General features: G+C 36.5%; 1 protein-coding gene across 4 annotated transcripts in view; it reads left to right on the top strand.

Moving 5' to 3' along the window:
* Positions 1-16,193, top strand: part of FIGN (fidgetin, microtubule severing factor) — a 107,454-nt gene that overhangs the window by 17,484 nt on the left and 73,777 nt on the right. The window contains exon 3 of one of the 4 annotated variants that reach the window (XR_008450444.1): positions 13,140-13,375. The exons of the other annotated variants lie outside the window; for them this stretch is intronic. The gene's annotated coding sequence lies outside the window, so the exon portion shown is untranslated. Of the gene's footprint in view, positions 1-13,139; positions 13,376-16,193 lie in introns of those variants that run through there. 4 annotated transcript variants of the gene reach the window in all.

The raw sequence follows: 16,193 nt of genomic DNA, 5'->3' as shown, positions 1-16,193 counted from the left end.
TGAAGTGTCATGGGTAGTTCAATGCTGCATTTCAGGCATGCAAGTTTGTTTCTCAGTTAGCTGTAATAAGACTTACTTGCTGTCAGTGGTAAGATAATAAGGATAAAAATCGTGTATGGTTTAAGAAAAAGAAAAATATCTATCCATTTGCATTTGTGTGCGAAATTCCACTTGGTGATATGCTTGTTGGGCTGAGCTATTAAGTGCTCTGTGGGCTGTATTTCAATGACTGTATGATTGACTAGATATATTAGAGCTTTTTACCTACTGCCAATGCAAAATTTGACCCTGGTTTTACCCTGAGATGTTTTTGCCTTTAAAAAGATCCATGCTTCAAGACTACGCAGGTGGGTGGTAAGAAAATTTATTGTTGTTATTTGTAGGGTGTGGCTCCATCTTTAGAGTAAGAGTAACCTGAATCTAAACTGATGCTGAATAGATTTTAATTTTTTTTTTTTTTTTTGCTTTCATTCCAAAGCCCGACTGTGGGAATTGATATATCATCTTAAAATTTGAAGTCTGCATTTTATGCACTGTGCCAAGGCACCCATGAGCTCATTAAGCAAAGACTGTTTCAATTATATCATGTGTTTATGCATGTATTTATACTTGACAGGAATCCTTTAGAGGTTTGGTTTGCTGCATTAATACTCATAGTGTCTTGGAGTACATAAAATATGCTTAAAAAAATAAAAGAGAGTAAGCATTGCTTACTGATCTAGTTCTGGTATCTTCGTCTGTGTTTACTAGCGGCTGAAAAGTTCCTTGGCCAGATATCCAGCCTCTAGAGGGCACGCCAATAACCTCCTCTGCCAGACCCTCACCCACAAAACTGCTGCAAAAAGTTTTATCTCTCGCACCTACAGAGAGTATCCCATTTGTGTTGCATAATAAAATCTCTGTGTGTATTCCTCGTTATTCCCAGAGTTTTGCTGCAATAAGTGGTTTTCTTTTTTTCTTTTTTCTTTTTTTCTTTTTTCTTTTTTTCTTTTTTCTGCCTTTTCTTTTTTTCTTTTTTCTGCCTTTTCTTTTTTCTGCCTTTTCTTTTTTCTGCCTTTTCTTTTTTCTGCCTTTTCTTTTTTTCTGCCTTTTCTTTTTTCTGCCTTTTCTTTTTTCTGCCTTTTCTTTTTTCTGCCTTTTCTTTTTTCTGCCTTTTCTTTTTCTTTTTTCCTCCTGTTCCTTTTTCATTTTCTTTTTTCCTCCTTTTTCTTTTTCTTTTTTCTCCTTTTCCTTTTTCTTTTTTTCCTCCTTTTCCTTTTTCTTTTTTTCTCCTTTTCCTTTTTCTTTTTTCCTCCTTTTCCTTTTTCCTTTTTCTTCCTTTTTCCTCCTTTTCCTTTTTCCTCCTTTTCCTTTTTTCCTCCTTTTCCTTTTTTCCTCCTTTTCCTTTTTTCCTCCTTTTCCTTTTTCCTCCTTTTTCCTTTTTTCCTCCTTTTCCTTTTTCCTTTTTCTTCCTTTTTCCTCCTTTTCCTTTTTCCTCCTTTTCCTTTTTTCCTCCTTTTCCTTTTTTCCTCCTTTTCCTTTTTTCCTCCTTTTTCCTTTTTTCCTCCTCTTTCCTTTTTTCCTCCTTTTTCCTTTTTTCCTCCTTTTTCCTTTTTTCCTCCTTTTTCCTTTTTTCCTCCTTTTTCCTTTTTTCCTCCTTTTTCCTTTTTTCCTCCTTTTTCCTTTTTTCCTCCTTTTTCCTTTTTTCCTCCTTTTTCCTTTTTTCCTCCTTTTTCCTTTTTTCCTCCTTTTCCTTTTCCTTGAGGGCTTTGTGTTTTTTTCTTTTTTCTCCTGCCTGGCAGTGATCTTTATGAAAGACTCAAATCCTCTATGGTATAATCATGTGGCTCGCTTACCATTATTCCTTCACCTGGCACAAATCTTTCTTAAGGTATACACTGCTCCTATACTTATAAAAAGTATAGAGTAGTAAAGACTGCAAAAGCCCATTGCATGGTATTTGAGACCTGCAAAATTAGGTAGTAAAATTTATCATGTACTAAAATCTAGATAATAAATAATTCAGGTGGGATTAAACCCAGTTAACCCTACTTCAGCCACCTAGGTTTAATTGCTTGACCCTTTTTTCTTGCGAAATACCATATTACATTTTTTTTGTTCTCTTATGGAATATTGTTATTGATATTTATGTGCAGTCATACTTGTTCTGCAGTTCAGATGTTTAACCGTGGTTCTTTGCTCCAGTGTATCACCATTAGAAATCAGAGGTTTTCCAATAATTCAAATGAATCTGTAACTCTGCTTCAAAATTTCCTTAGATCTACTGAAGCAGAACAAAATAACAAGTTTTCTTGGATTTGGTACCATAAATTAAGACATGCCCCAATTCATAGTTCAGTTTTTGTCTAAGAATGCAAGTATGTTTAGGGAGAAATAGGTATTTTAAAAAAAATTGTCACACACAATGTCATTGAACAAGTATACAACCTTTCCCAAAATTGTACTGGTTTAACTTGGGCACTTTCTGAAGAGCACTTTTAGATATTATTTTTTGCCGGTTTGAATTGTGATGTGATTGGAGCATGTATGCTTTAGAAGGAGGATAAATGTCTCCTGCTGATGACTTCATTAGGTCTTCTATGTAGTTGAACAGATAGATCTGTTATTCTGGCCAAACTATTCTTTTTAATAGTATGAATTAATTTAGGTACAGCATTTTAGGTACAAATTTATTGTTGTGCCATGAAGTTTAACTGCATCATTGAGTTTCTACATTTCTGTACAACATAAGGAAAAACTGAGAAAGGATCCAGCAAAAGGTAAAGGGATTGAGTTTATTTATTTTGTAGGTCATCTGGTCTATACTCAAGAGATGCATGCTCAATTCCCATTTAGCTTTCCAATCTTTTCAAATAATTTAAAAAAAAATAAAAAGCTTTAGTATATAAGGTGCATGGTATCTGCTTTATGGGTGATACTGGACCAAATTTTGTTAGAGGAGTTTGACAATAACCCATGAGCAGTTTGGAAGATTTATTTAGTATGTTCCTAGGTTGATGCATCCTCTTATGCAAAGTTTTCCATTACCTCAAAATGTCAAAAAGTTTTTGTTGGTCTAAGGATGATTACAGTTATGGATATGTAGGAGTGAAAAATATCCAAGACAGAGCACAATCTGTGAAAGTGCTAGGTCATACACTTTTTATGTCTTGATCACCTGTGGCCAATGGATAGTTAACTTACCGGAGAAATAGTGGTGACATTGTTTTGTGATTCATCTAATCCACTTTTTCCCAGGAGGCTGAGACAGTCACTAGTATGTCACATCACCCTTGGCCTGCACCCAGGTCACAAACTTGTTCCTTCATTTGGTGTTGCATGTTGGAGTGCGGTGAACTGCCCAACATACAATGTATACTTAATAAAAAGTGTGTGTAACACCTGGAGGATGGCACAGTTAACCCCTTTACAAAACTAGTCTCTGCAGGGCTAGGGGTACTCATTTTAGAATAAGCTCTAGCTGTCACGGAAAGGGTTGGAAATATGGTTAGGGTGTCTGGTCAGTCTCAAATAACCAAGGTTTTTGATGGCAGAGTTGTTTACAGTCAGAGACTGGCCCCACTGTTCTGCCTGGGAGAGAGTAATCACTTTTTCTTTTTTCATCTTAACTGCCAGTAAAGGATTGCTATCATCCAAGCATATCCCTTCTTTTTGTCCTCCAAACCTCAATATCCTTGTCCTTTCCCTTCCACCCATTCAAATGAGTGGCTTGTACTGCTTGTCCTGACAGCCAAAAAAATGGAGTCCTGGAGTCAGAATCATCCCTGTGAGGGACACTGTGCCTGTGGTCCCTCCTGGGTGCTAGTGAGAAGCCTATTGGAGAGCCTCTGCCCACATCACGTGTGGCATCATGGTGGCAGGCAGGGATCAAATAACAGGGACAATTGAACAAGTTGATACAGTTTATACAATTTTTATACATACAGTTCATTATGTGGAAAAAATAATGCAAAATTAATTTTGATGGGAAGTATTAAAGCACTGAGCAACTCCAATGTAAGGTGAATGGATGGTCTCTGATTTTTTTTTTTTTTTCCGGAAGGATAGATGTTATCTTTGGTCTGAATTTAGAAAAATGTGAATTTTGTCCTTGTGGTGGAACATTGTACCTCTTAAATGTAGGAGAGGGGAGAAAAATGGCAAAGGATTTTTTTTTTTCCTCCTGAAAAAAGAAAGCAAGAGCAAACCCATCTTCATTTTAGAATTCAGGCTCCTAATTTCTCTTTAAACCATTTTGAATAGAAACAGTAAGTTATAAATCATCTAAGCAATTACCTGAACACAGAATGAGTGGGGCCCAGCCTAGGCTTCAGCCCCAGATGTTTCTGAACTACAATAATGGCCCAGCCCAGATATTTACAGCTTAATTTCTGTTCATGTGCACTTGTCCATAAATGGTTCCTTTTCCATTTCCAGTTCAACAACTGAACCACTTATAGGAGAGAGTGATTTAAACTTGAATGATGGCAAAATGTGAATAGACACAATATACCTTTGGGAACTTTAAAGCCCATTTCCAATATTTAAAATGTAAGGTAACTCTTGAACAGAGATGATTGATCAGTAAGTGCCCCTTTTAAATCTTGTATTCTTATTTAATCTAAAATATGATTTTACACTTTTTTCTTTTTAAATATATATTATGACATATATTATACCTTTAATAGGTTATATATTATATGCTTATATATTATTTTATATATAGTATTAATATAGAAATATATATATACTTTTTTCTTTTTCTATATACTTTTTCCTTTTTTTTCCTATTCCTGTCCTTCTCATTGCTCCTCCCAACCAGCCCCATTGCTTGAAACTAAACACATTGAAAATAATGATTGGTAACCATCTGCTGTGCTGAAATTCCACGTACAGCAGTTAACTCCATTTTACAAAACAACTTCAATCTAGTGAATTACAGTGCAGTTCTTGGTGGCAGCAGATAGCAACAAGCAGTTTCAAGTTCCTCTAGACAAAGCAGCTCATGTAGGGAGCATTATGCGGAGTCACTTGGTGGTGATGGGGTGGTGGTGGGGATACTTCTGCCATCAGACAGTTCAGTGTAATGCATTTGAAACTAGAGACTAACCACAGCCTAATTGTTTCATCAGATTAAAAAAGAGGCTGGTCCATAAAACTGCGCAGACAGGCGATCCTGCAGATGTGCACCCTTTGGTTTGGTTTTCTGTTTCTGCAGCTGCAGCACAATGCGATGAGTAGCATGTTCAGCTTTCAGTCACTTTCATGTGACTTTTGGAATGCCCAATGAAACAAAAAAAAACCCTCAACCAAAAATGAGATTGTGTAGCTGGTTAAAGTATTGAAGAACAATAATTATTCATAGAGTTTCTATTGAAGAAACTCTTTTATTGATGCAGAAGTCTAGGAAGTGCTGTAAATAGTGACAAACTGCCGAATAGCAGATATTCAAATAGTGACAGACTATGATGTAATATTAAAATAGGTACCATTATCATCTATGTTTTTAACTCAATTTCAGTTATGTGAGCTTAGGTTTTGATTATGTATAAAGAAAGTTGCTTAAAATGGGCAGTATATTGAGTTCAAAGGACCCATACAGTTCATAAATTCTCCGGTGTCTACTGGATTTTTCATCAGGGAGACTTCCAATAAAAATGATCTATTTTAGAAATAATATTGTTTAGTAGGTTGAAATGTGGTGTAATAAAATTAGACCTTCAGTCTTCTAAAGTTACTACTTAGATGGCACCCTTGGGATGGTAAAATGGCTGTATAAGCAGATGAATCAGGCAGTTTCACTGATGGATACATTTGTCAGTCTCTGTTACAGATATAATATATTCTTATATCTGTAATCCTGACACTGTTACATCCAAATGAAATCAACATGAGGTTGTCATCTTTAAGCAAATATGTTAAGTGTTGTCTTTTGTGCTTTGGATTTGAAAGAAAGGGGCCCAAGGGAGCCAGCATCATGCAAATGGAACAAATCCCATTTCTTCTGAGCTGTGCTGTTTCCCCCTTCATGGCAGCTGGCTGTGTTATCTTTGTGTGTTTCTCTGAGTGCTGACAATTCTTTCAGTGATCTAAGTTAGGGCACATTAGAAAGTGGAAGCAGCTGTCTGTCGTTATACTGAGAGACGTGTTTGCTCTACTGCAAAGATGAAGGACCATGAATCCTTGACACACTCTCTCCCCCCTCCCCCTTTACTTTCCAACATGATCAACATTCAGACGCACAGATTGTCTGCTTGGACAGTTTTTTGTTCTGACTGACAGCATCTGGCATAGACAAATTTAAAAATACATAGCATGCCATGCTTGGAATTGGAACATCCCTTCTTTATTAATCTTCTCATTTAAACCATTCATTTACATTTCAAGAAAGGTTACAGCTTGATATGGTTGAAACATTTATTTTAAATGAATAACCTCCTAATGAAATACCTTGAACGAGCACCAAACAGTCAGTGTTCATTAAAAATTACACCTGATTAGTATGGCCTTGGAACTGTTGCAAAGACATAAGATTTCCCCATTGTCTCAACCCATAATACAAAAAAAAAAGAAAAAAATGTTTAGCATGTGAGTATGTAATTTCTTTTTACCACAGAGCTAAATGAGAATGGTGTTTTCATTTACAACCCCCCATCATTTTCAGGAGTACCATGTTATAAAGCAGTAGCCTTTAAAATGCTATTTGTCTAATTAAATCTGGTTTTGCTCGAACAATACATTTGAAGGAAATGCCTAAGTAGTGGTTTTGTTTTGTTTTATTCTGCTAGGGCATTTATGATTTGAGAAACAAGGTGCTTTAGTATTTGATATAATCTGAAATCCTATATATATTTTTTTTTTCCCCTCTGAGAAGTACTCACATGTTTGTATACAATACTTTACTAGTAAAATAGAGCTGAAATGGTGGACCACCCACTGAAATGTTTATGCACATCCACATATGCACACGTACATTCTGTGCACTCTTGTCTTCATGATCCAGGTTAGCAGTGCAGACATGCTTGTCTAGCATTTATGTAAAAATAATATGAAAATTGGCTGTACCAGTCAGAATATGGACTTTGAGTCCAGGGAGGGAGGAAGAAAAACCTCTTCTTGTACTAAGCATTTTAGATGCTGTGTATCACTGTGGTTTGCTGCTTTAAGTACTTGCGGTACAGGAAAAAAAAACCAAACATCTTTTGAGAAGGGGGGGAACCCCCAGTATTATAATAAAATAGAGGACTCTTCAAGTGCTTGGCAGTAAATATGTAAAACAACTACCCTGGCTTATTTGGAGAGGAGAGAGATGCTGTAGCAGACAGGCTCAATTAACAACTGTAAGCAGGAGAGGACTTGTATTCCTTCGGTAAATGTAGGAGAGGTCATTTGCTTTAGGATAAATTCTGACAAATTTCAGATATAGATATAAAGGCTGGAATAAATATGACAAAAGATTTTCAGTTGCACATTAAGCATTTTGCATTTGTATTGGCCATTTACATTTTTTTCACAGCGAATAGCTTTCTTTTTTATTAATGTTTTCCTGAATAATATGTTTTTAAACTAATTGACTGTGAAACAACCATTTTGGAACAAAAGAAATTTTCATATAGGCTTGAAATATCATTTATGCTTTTTTAAAAAATTCTCTTAGTAATTCTTAATCTATTTTTCTTTTGCTGGAGGAAGCACTAATATGATAAGTTTTCAGCACAGGTTTTACTATGCTAGTTATGTGTAATCATAAAAGTGAAATAAAATTTTATTTTAAATGAATTCACATTTTTTCCCTCCACAAACTGTTCCATTTGTGTGATAAGCTTCTATTTTGATTTTTTTCTAATGACTAGTTATAAAGGCTTGTACAGATATGCATCTGTAAGCAAACTGGGAATAGGTTAGAGAACATAATTCCCTAGTGTAAAAAGCAAGGTTTAGCAGTAATGCTTTTAATCTGGACTTGTAGAGGATTCAGGAGCATCCATAGATCTGCTTCAGTAATTACCATACCCCAAGTGGCACTGGAAGAGACATTTGCCTAAAAACTTGATGTCTTCATTACACTGTTTACATTTTAATTAGAAACATGAAAATTAGTGATTCATATGGACAACTATAGTTTAAGTGGGCTTGCTCACCATCCAATAAATCATAGAGGGGGGAAAAAAGAGGGGGAGGGGGAGGAAAAAAAAAAAAAGACAACCTCACAACCTGCTTCTGTAAGCAACAAACCCTCTCAAACCTTACAGTTGTAGTAAATAGTTTACTAGGAATCATTCATGGGAATAATGTGTTGGTATTAGAAGCTGGTTAAGATGTGTTTTTTATTTTATCAGAGATGAAATTTCCATATAAATTAGTGAACATAATTTTAAAGGGAAAGCTGCTTGCACACAGCACTCCATGCGTGGGAATAACGTGTGCGTAGGACAGGCATATGTAGCCTCTGTGTATGCCTATATATAATTGTAGCCGCATTAAGGAGAAGTGGTGTAGGACTATTTCGGCAGCGCTGAGCACTACGTGTGGCCACAGAGAAGCCAGTTTAGCCCATTCCAGTCCGTCTCCATCAATACACGTAAACATTTGCATAGCTGCACACAGAGATGTATATATACAAAAACACACGTGCACGCACAGAGACGGATGCGCTGATCGTTTCCCCCTCGATTTCGCATGTACCTGTCCGCGCCAGTGGCCTAAACCCGCCGCGGTCCCGGAGCGCTGGGGAGGAGCAGCGGTGCCCGTCGGTGTCCGTGCCCGATGCCCCCGGGGCCGCCGCGCACCGGCCGAGCTGCATCCCCGCTCCCGAAGGCAGGGATGGGATTCCGGCTCATGACTCGGAGAGGCAGAGGGTCAACGCACTGGTGATCTGGAGTACTGAGCCACCGCGCCGGCTTAGTTAGACTTTGTGGGTTTTTTTCCCCTCCCCAACTCGCTGTCTGACCCTCCGTTTCCACCCCCATTCCTTTATGATAAAAGTGATAGTGTGCAAAATTGCATTTCTTCTTCCAAGATGCTTTATGGATTGTATACCTTCACATGTCAGTTTGGTCTGCTTGATTAAAAAAAAAAAAAAAAAAAAAAGTTTTGCCGAGGGTGGGGTGTACAGGGAATTGTTTTCTACACTATTAACTTCATGTGTGAGTCCCATATAGGCTGGTGTGGACATTATGCAAATAGTATGTGGCTAACAAATTTCTTTGAATGGGAGAGTGAGCCTCAGTAGCAGTAAGTAAAAACTCGTTGGTTTAATATTAATGTCTATTTCTTCAAACAAAATAGTGAAGTTTCCTTCTCCCTTGCTTTTTAATGGACTTCTTTGTGTTAGAATCCTTAAGATATGTAGAATACTCTTTTTCCAGAACTCTTATTCTGCCTTCTGTTAGATTCTTTTTGTGTGTATATATGTGTATCTATTTACATGTGTATTTATAATTTTTCTTGTATAGCTCAGATTCTTAGATGGCAAGTGATATGTATCAGAATAAGCATTTTGTAAAGACATTTCACATTTGCCAACAAGAATAATATTTTTGTTCTGTCATCATTTAAGTAGTGTTTCTGAGCCAGAGAATAAGTAAACCCAGGTATATCTTGTGGCTATTCTAATGCTTTATCTAAGCATTTCACATGCAAAAAATAGACAACAGTGTCTCTTTTTTTTTGCATTTGTTTTAATGTTAAAAGAATGTTTCAGTTTATGTGAAATACTTTTGTTTAATCTGAAGACTTGTTTTCCTTTTTGTTGATTTAAGTTTTTAACAAAAGTCAGTATTGGCTGGTAATTTGGCAGGACTGCAATGAACTAACTTGGGTGCACACTTTGCAGCGTGATTGACTTAGTGACTGTACTGTCTTTTCTTTTTTCTTTTCCTTTTTCTTTTTTCCTATGCCCTCCCCCTCCCACCAGCGCCTCCCCACCCCCCCACCCCCCCAAGTCTTTCTGGCTCTAGGCTTGTTATAAATGTGACTAAACAGAAATGTCTACATCTGCAAAGAGAGAAACATGCTGCTTGCTTGTACATACTGCAAAATTCTAATAGTTTTGTGCTATCTGTTAAATTCAGTGTGCTTTTTGCATTGTGGCACAAAGCAGTTATGCTGTGAGGGAAGCTGGCTGCCTGCCAGCCATCGACTCTGAAATCCTGGGTACCTGAGAGCTTATCAGTTCTTTTGCTTTGTAAAAGAAAAAGTGATGAAAATGTTGGTAAACTGCCATGAAGGTTTAAGGCTACTGGAATAAGGAGCCGTGTAATCAGATTGGAAAATGGAGCTTGAGATTCTCTGCATGGGAAGCAGTCGCCTGTGGACCTACCGAGATGCTGTGCAAGTGCCTGAGCTGACCACTTTGTTAGCAAATCAGCTTGTTTGCTGTAGCAGCAGGGTGGAATAGGCTAGTCCTTGTGATGGTATGTAACACAAGTAATATCTCTTGCTTTGCACAATGTAATCAGCTTGCAATTAGCTCACTCTACATTAACCTTCTTTATATTTCCCCCTTTTGTAAGACTGTGCACTTTAAACAATTAACTATAGAAAGTAATCCTTCAAGCAAATCAAAGCAATCCTTTAATTTTATCACCCTGCTGAAAAAGTATCAGGTGGTCAACTGGTCTTCATCAGCTGCTGGAAATTCTCAAGCTCACTGTAGCGTGGAGAGGTTCTTTAACCCATTCGCATTTAGAAAAATGTCAAGATTTTATATTTCTCACATAATATAATGCTGCATCATGAAGCTGCAATTGGAATTGTTTTAATGAAAAGCCTTAGGAGAGCCCTTTCCTACACAGACAGCTTTTACGCTTCTGTTTGTTTAGGCATTTCCATACACTACCTCTCAGAAAGCTTTGATGACACAGCCACTTGTAGTGATAATTCCACTGCTTCACCTCCAGTGAACTTGATTCACTAAGGTTGGAGAGAACAAGGCTATCGTTGCTGATCTTGTGCGTTGCTTTTTAATCCTCTGAAATAAAAGCCAGATAATGGGAAAATTTGTGTGGCAAACTTCCTTCTAGGTAGGAGAGTAAAAGTTTTAAGGCCATTTCTGGAAATACAGAAGTTTGGAATCTAGCTCAGGAAAATAAAACAGTTCAAATTAAAAGTGCAGAACATGATCTGCCTTGCTGCTTTTCAGTGGCTTACAATGGCTTACCCACCCAAATGTTCCTTTGTTTATTTGATAGTTTTGGGTTTTATTACAGGCTTGAATTTTCCAGAGTCATCCTGTGAAATATGTGATTATTTATACCCTGGTGATATAGTATGATAGGAATATGCTGATGTTTCATGTAAAAGTTTACTTCTATTTAAATGTTTGCCATGCCTTGCTAATTTCTAAGCTTAAATCATTCAACAGTTATGTTCATATGAATAAGAGCAGTGAAATTAGTGACAAAAATATTTATGAATAATAATGCTGTGCATGAGCCTTATTCATATTATATTCATTATATGAAAATAAATATTGTGCATGAATTAAGGCTGTAATGGACAAAGCGATCTGAAACTTCTGCACAAATATTTTGTTTAGAAGATGTTGGAAATGGACAGAAGCTTCTTTGCCGTCCCCCACAAAAATGTCATTTGAGTAATTTCATTGAATTCCGGTAGATCAGAGCAATAAACTGAACTTATATTATGTGATCTGCTTTTACCAATGATATCTGTGAAAGTAGTATTGTCTGACTATGTTAAAGTCATCTTTTATCTCTCTTTGTTGAATGTGAACATGTTTTAAAAATCGTAAAGCCAGATCCTACTAATCACACTACATTTATCATATTTTAATGTTGGCTTTGGCTTAGTTTTAATATGTACAAAATTCTGGAATTATGTGCACATCTGTTTTCTGTGTGCCCCAGTTTAAAAAAATGCAAAAAAAAATTAAATAAAAAAATAACCTGCATACATCTTATGCTGCAAAGATCTACTTTATATTCTTTTAGAGGACAAACTCCATTAGATATGCACTTACTGTACATTGGATTGTAAATCTTACAATTTAATGGTAATTCAGTGAGCAGTTATTGCTTCTGTGGCCTTTTTTCTTTCTTTTTTGTCCCATCTCACTTGTGAAATAGGGTTACCCTTTACAAGTGTCACATCCATAGATTCATCTTTTGTACTCTATAGTTGTTCCTAGTGCATCATTCTAAGTGAAAAGAAAAATAGGAAGCCAAAGCTACAGGAGGGGCATAGGGGGAGGGGGATCTATACATAGAAATACAGCATATAGCGGCAGAAAGACCAAGGCAGTTTAGCGTCAATCTAACAGATTAAAATTTTGCTGTAAAGGTACATTTTCTTTAACCTTATTCTCATTCGTTTTTCCATACCACTGTAGCTGGTGTTTGAATTCCCAAGAAGCAGAAATGGTGTCTTAATGATACGAGCCTTTTTTGCCTTGCTTACACTGTTAATACTCTTATCCCTTTTCTGATATGAAATACTTTTTGTAGAAACAATATACACATTTGTAAAGAAATTATAAAAGGATTCTCCTTTTGAAGATAATGAGTTCTCTTCAGGAACTGCAGGTTACATGGAACACAAATGAGCTCTAAGTGGAGGGATTTAAAGTCCTGCTACAGCATTTAATTTCTTGAGGAAAGGAGTTCAGTTCAAGGTTAGCCTGTTATTGTGGCACTGGCAACTACTTCTCTCATTCCTGTTCTTCTGCCAGCAGTACTGCACAAAAGGCAGTCATTTTTATTTAATACGTAGGGAGGTATTAATCACTGCAGTGTTTTCTCGCAAAAATTTATCAAATTCATTGTTTCGCCACTCCTGACAATAATAGGTGTTTAATTACTCAATAAGAGCAGTTTATAGATTCTATTTTTCCTCTTTGCTGGACAAATGGTATTGATTTTGTACTTTGATGCAACATGAAACTGTATTAAACACAATTAGAATTCTAAGGCTGGTAATGTGTATCAGTTATGGTAACTGAGCACCTTGCTAAAGAACTTACCTCTTCCATATTTTCACTACATTTAAATTCCCAGGAGAAGAAAAGCTCTTTAAAGACACTCCTTTTATTACACAAGTTCTTAGTGTATTTTTTCTTGTTTTCACTAGCATTTATGATTGCTACCGATTTTATATATTCTAGACAGTTTATGTGATTTTTTTTTTTTTTTTTTTTTCAGTTTGCACTGGTAGTAAGTTGTGCACATTCCAGCCTCCTCCACAATTTTACCATTGCCTCATCCTACCTTCATGCCATACTTAGGAAGAAGATTTCTTGTGTGAAAAATGAAAATGAAGCTGTATGCCAAGCATGAGTTTGGACAGTAAAAATTTATGAGACTAGGGAAGACAGCTGACTTCTTTTTCTATTTTATTCCCAGAGCTTTCAGTTTTCTTCGAAGGGTGACGATTAAGCCACATGTGGGTTTTTCTTTTTATTTTTAGTGATGGTTATTATTCTACTGTCTCTCATGGCATGTTACTGGTGTATCAATATCTCAATAGGCTTGAGCCCTTTCTTCAGGTAGGATTTTAGCTGGTTTGCCAAAGTTGCACTGCAAAAATAATTGTTCAACATTGTGGAACACTACAGTTTTAATTACAATTCTTTTCTGCTACAGGTGCTTTTGTAACAATTTCTAATTGTTAGTGTTTTGCGTTTTCTTGTTTTGTCTTTTCTATTTCCAAAGAGGCAGAATTAAAAAGCATGAACGAAGGTGAGCATACTCAAGTATCTGTATCTGATTCAAGAAAAGAAAAATTCCCATTAGTGTACATTCCTCTGTACAAACTTGTTTAAATAACCAAATCTTTATGATATTTTGATGCTTGTTGGGTTTAGGCTTCTACATCAATAAATTAGATAAAATTCTCACTGCATAGCTCCTACTTTTTCTTCGTATTAGTTTTATTTCTAGGTTCTGCTTGGAGCCTGTATTTTTCCTTATTTAGCTCAGTTTTGGGGTATTTCTTGAAAATACAGACAGAATTTATGAAAAATATGTCTTGAGTGAACAATATTTTTGAAGGAAACAAGCTACAGACAGAGAAGTCTGTGTTAATTTTTCCTGCATCTGAGTGCTTTCAATGCACAATTGCAGTAAAGAAAGAAAATGCAAGTTTTTGAAATACCCTTTGAATTGCATACATAGGTGTGGTGCATGCTCGTGGGGGAGTGTGGTTAGTAACAGGGAACATCCCTCATTTAATCACCTGTTTTCAAAGGAAGTGGTATTTTTGCCCGTTTCTTTAGAAATCTGTTGATATTGCAGTTTCACAATATGTGTATTAACATACTTACATTCATGTGGGGTTTTTCTAAATTTTTTCAGATGTTTTACAGAGTATTCCCCAAACTTTGAAAAGCTCTGATTCCTTATTTAAGATTACTTAAAGATCTTCTGTTGGACAACTCCGGACTACTCGTGCTTGAACTTAAGGACATGCTTAAGTGCTTTCTGGGTCAAACTTTATGCTGGGTGGACCTTCTTGTTTCTCCTTTCAGACAAATGATTTATTTCCCATGTGTTTTGAATAACTTGGGCACCAATGGCTCATTCCACTATTTGTGTTCTAGGTGGTGGGTTAGGTGTTCTTTGCTTTATGAAAATCAATACAAATTTCAATTACATGAACAGCAGGCAAGACATTAAAATTAAAAGGATGGAGGATGCTCATTCTAATCTGTGATGGTGTCTCAGCTATCCAGATGTTATGGGAAAATTGAACAAATGTAAGTGGGATTCTGAATAATTGAATATATTGTTCTTGTTTATTTGGATTACTGTAGCACTAGAGGTCTCAACCAAGATGGTGACCTTGTTGTGCTGGTATTGTAAAAACATGTAGTGAGAGACTGTTCTGCATCAGAGAGGTTACATTCTAAATAGCTGAGATGGACAAAGGTTAATAGGGACACAAAGAGGCGCTGAAATGTGAAGAGACTTGCCCAAGGTCATATAGCAGGTCAGTAGCAGAGCTGCGAGTTAAGCCTACATCTCTGGACTCCCATTGCAGTGTCCTGTACACTAGATTGCCTCCCAATGATTAAACTATCTGCCTTTGATAGCTATTGAGGGAAGTAATTGTCTTTGATTTAGCAGGGAATTTTGAACAGTGACATTTGACTGTGTTTCTACTTGGTTCTTGCATGTCATAGAAAATATAAAGATATAATTTGATAATACGGGAAAGAACATTAAAGCATGACTCTTATTTTGCCCTGATTATTGCAAATTTTGTAAATACTTTCTGAGACGTGGATGCTATTTCATAGAATGTTAGCTATAACTGCTGGAATGTCTTCCTGTTTTACACACATATTTTTGCTTTTCAGGTGTAGCTTACAAAATTGGAGGTAGGGCTAACCACCTTGATTGGTTTTCAGAGAGTAATGTTTTAATTACTTTGGCCAAGCCATCCTTAAGCCTGCATCCTCCTTATGACAGTTCACGTTAGAAGCTACACTGCTTCATTTCAGTAACTTTATTACCATTTGGCTCAGAGATTGCTATTTCGCCTTGGCCACAGATTTCATCAGTTGCCCGGTTCACCTTTGTCCACACTATACTTGTGAAATGACCTGCTCCTTTAGTGCTTGTCAATAGTAAATTGCTGGATCCTCACTGTCCAGGCTGAAGCACAGTAAGGAACACAACTCTTTATTAAATTACTGGATTTTACACTTAATTTTTTTGGATTAAACCTGAATGTGAAAAGACTTAATTACCATTTAATACCAAGTAATTAAAGCACTGTCCAGGGTCAACTATATAAAGTGCATCAGTTTGAACTGCCACCTGATTAATAGGCTTGGTGATACAAAAAGTTCAGCACAAAAGCATGCTCTGCCGGGGTCACTGCTTTAATAGCTGTGGAAAGTGCAGTTTTTGCTGTAATTCTGTTCTAACAATTGTATCAAAATAGTAATTTGTGAGGTGCTCATGACTGGCTTCTCCAGCATGACGTCAGGTGAATTATTTGCATTTGACATCAGTTAAATTGGTTTTGTGGGATATATTGATGAGCAAACTGGTTTGGTTTAGATCTTTTCTTAATTTTGTTTATATTTTTCAAAGTCAACCATCAAGTATAATTTTTTCCAGCCTTCTCTTCCAGATGAGAGTTAAGTTTAGGAAAGGATAGGAAGGAATATCAGTTGTGTGTCTATATTGTCATCTGTTTACAACGTACAATCATCAATTTATGACAGCTCAGGTAGTGTATGCACTTGG

This window comes from Cuculus canorus, chromosome 6, assembly GCF_017976375.1.
Source record: "Cuculus canorus isolate bCucCan1 chromosome 6, bCucCan1.pri, whole genome shotgun sequence".
Taxonomy (NCBI): domain Eukaryota; kingdom Metazoa; phylum Chordata; class Aves; order Cuculiformes; family Cuculidae; genus Cuculus; species Cuculus canorus.
This window is presented reverse-complemented; position numbering and strand designations above follow the sequence as displayed.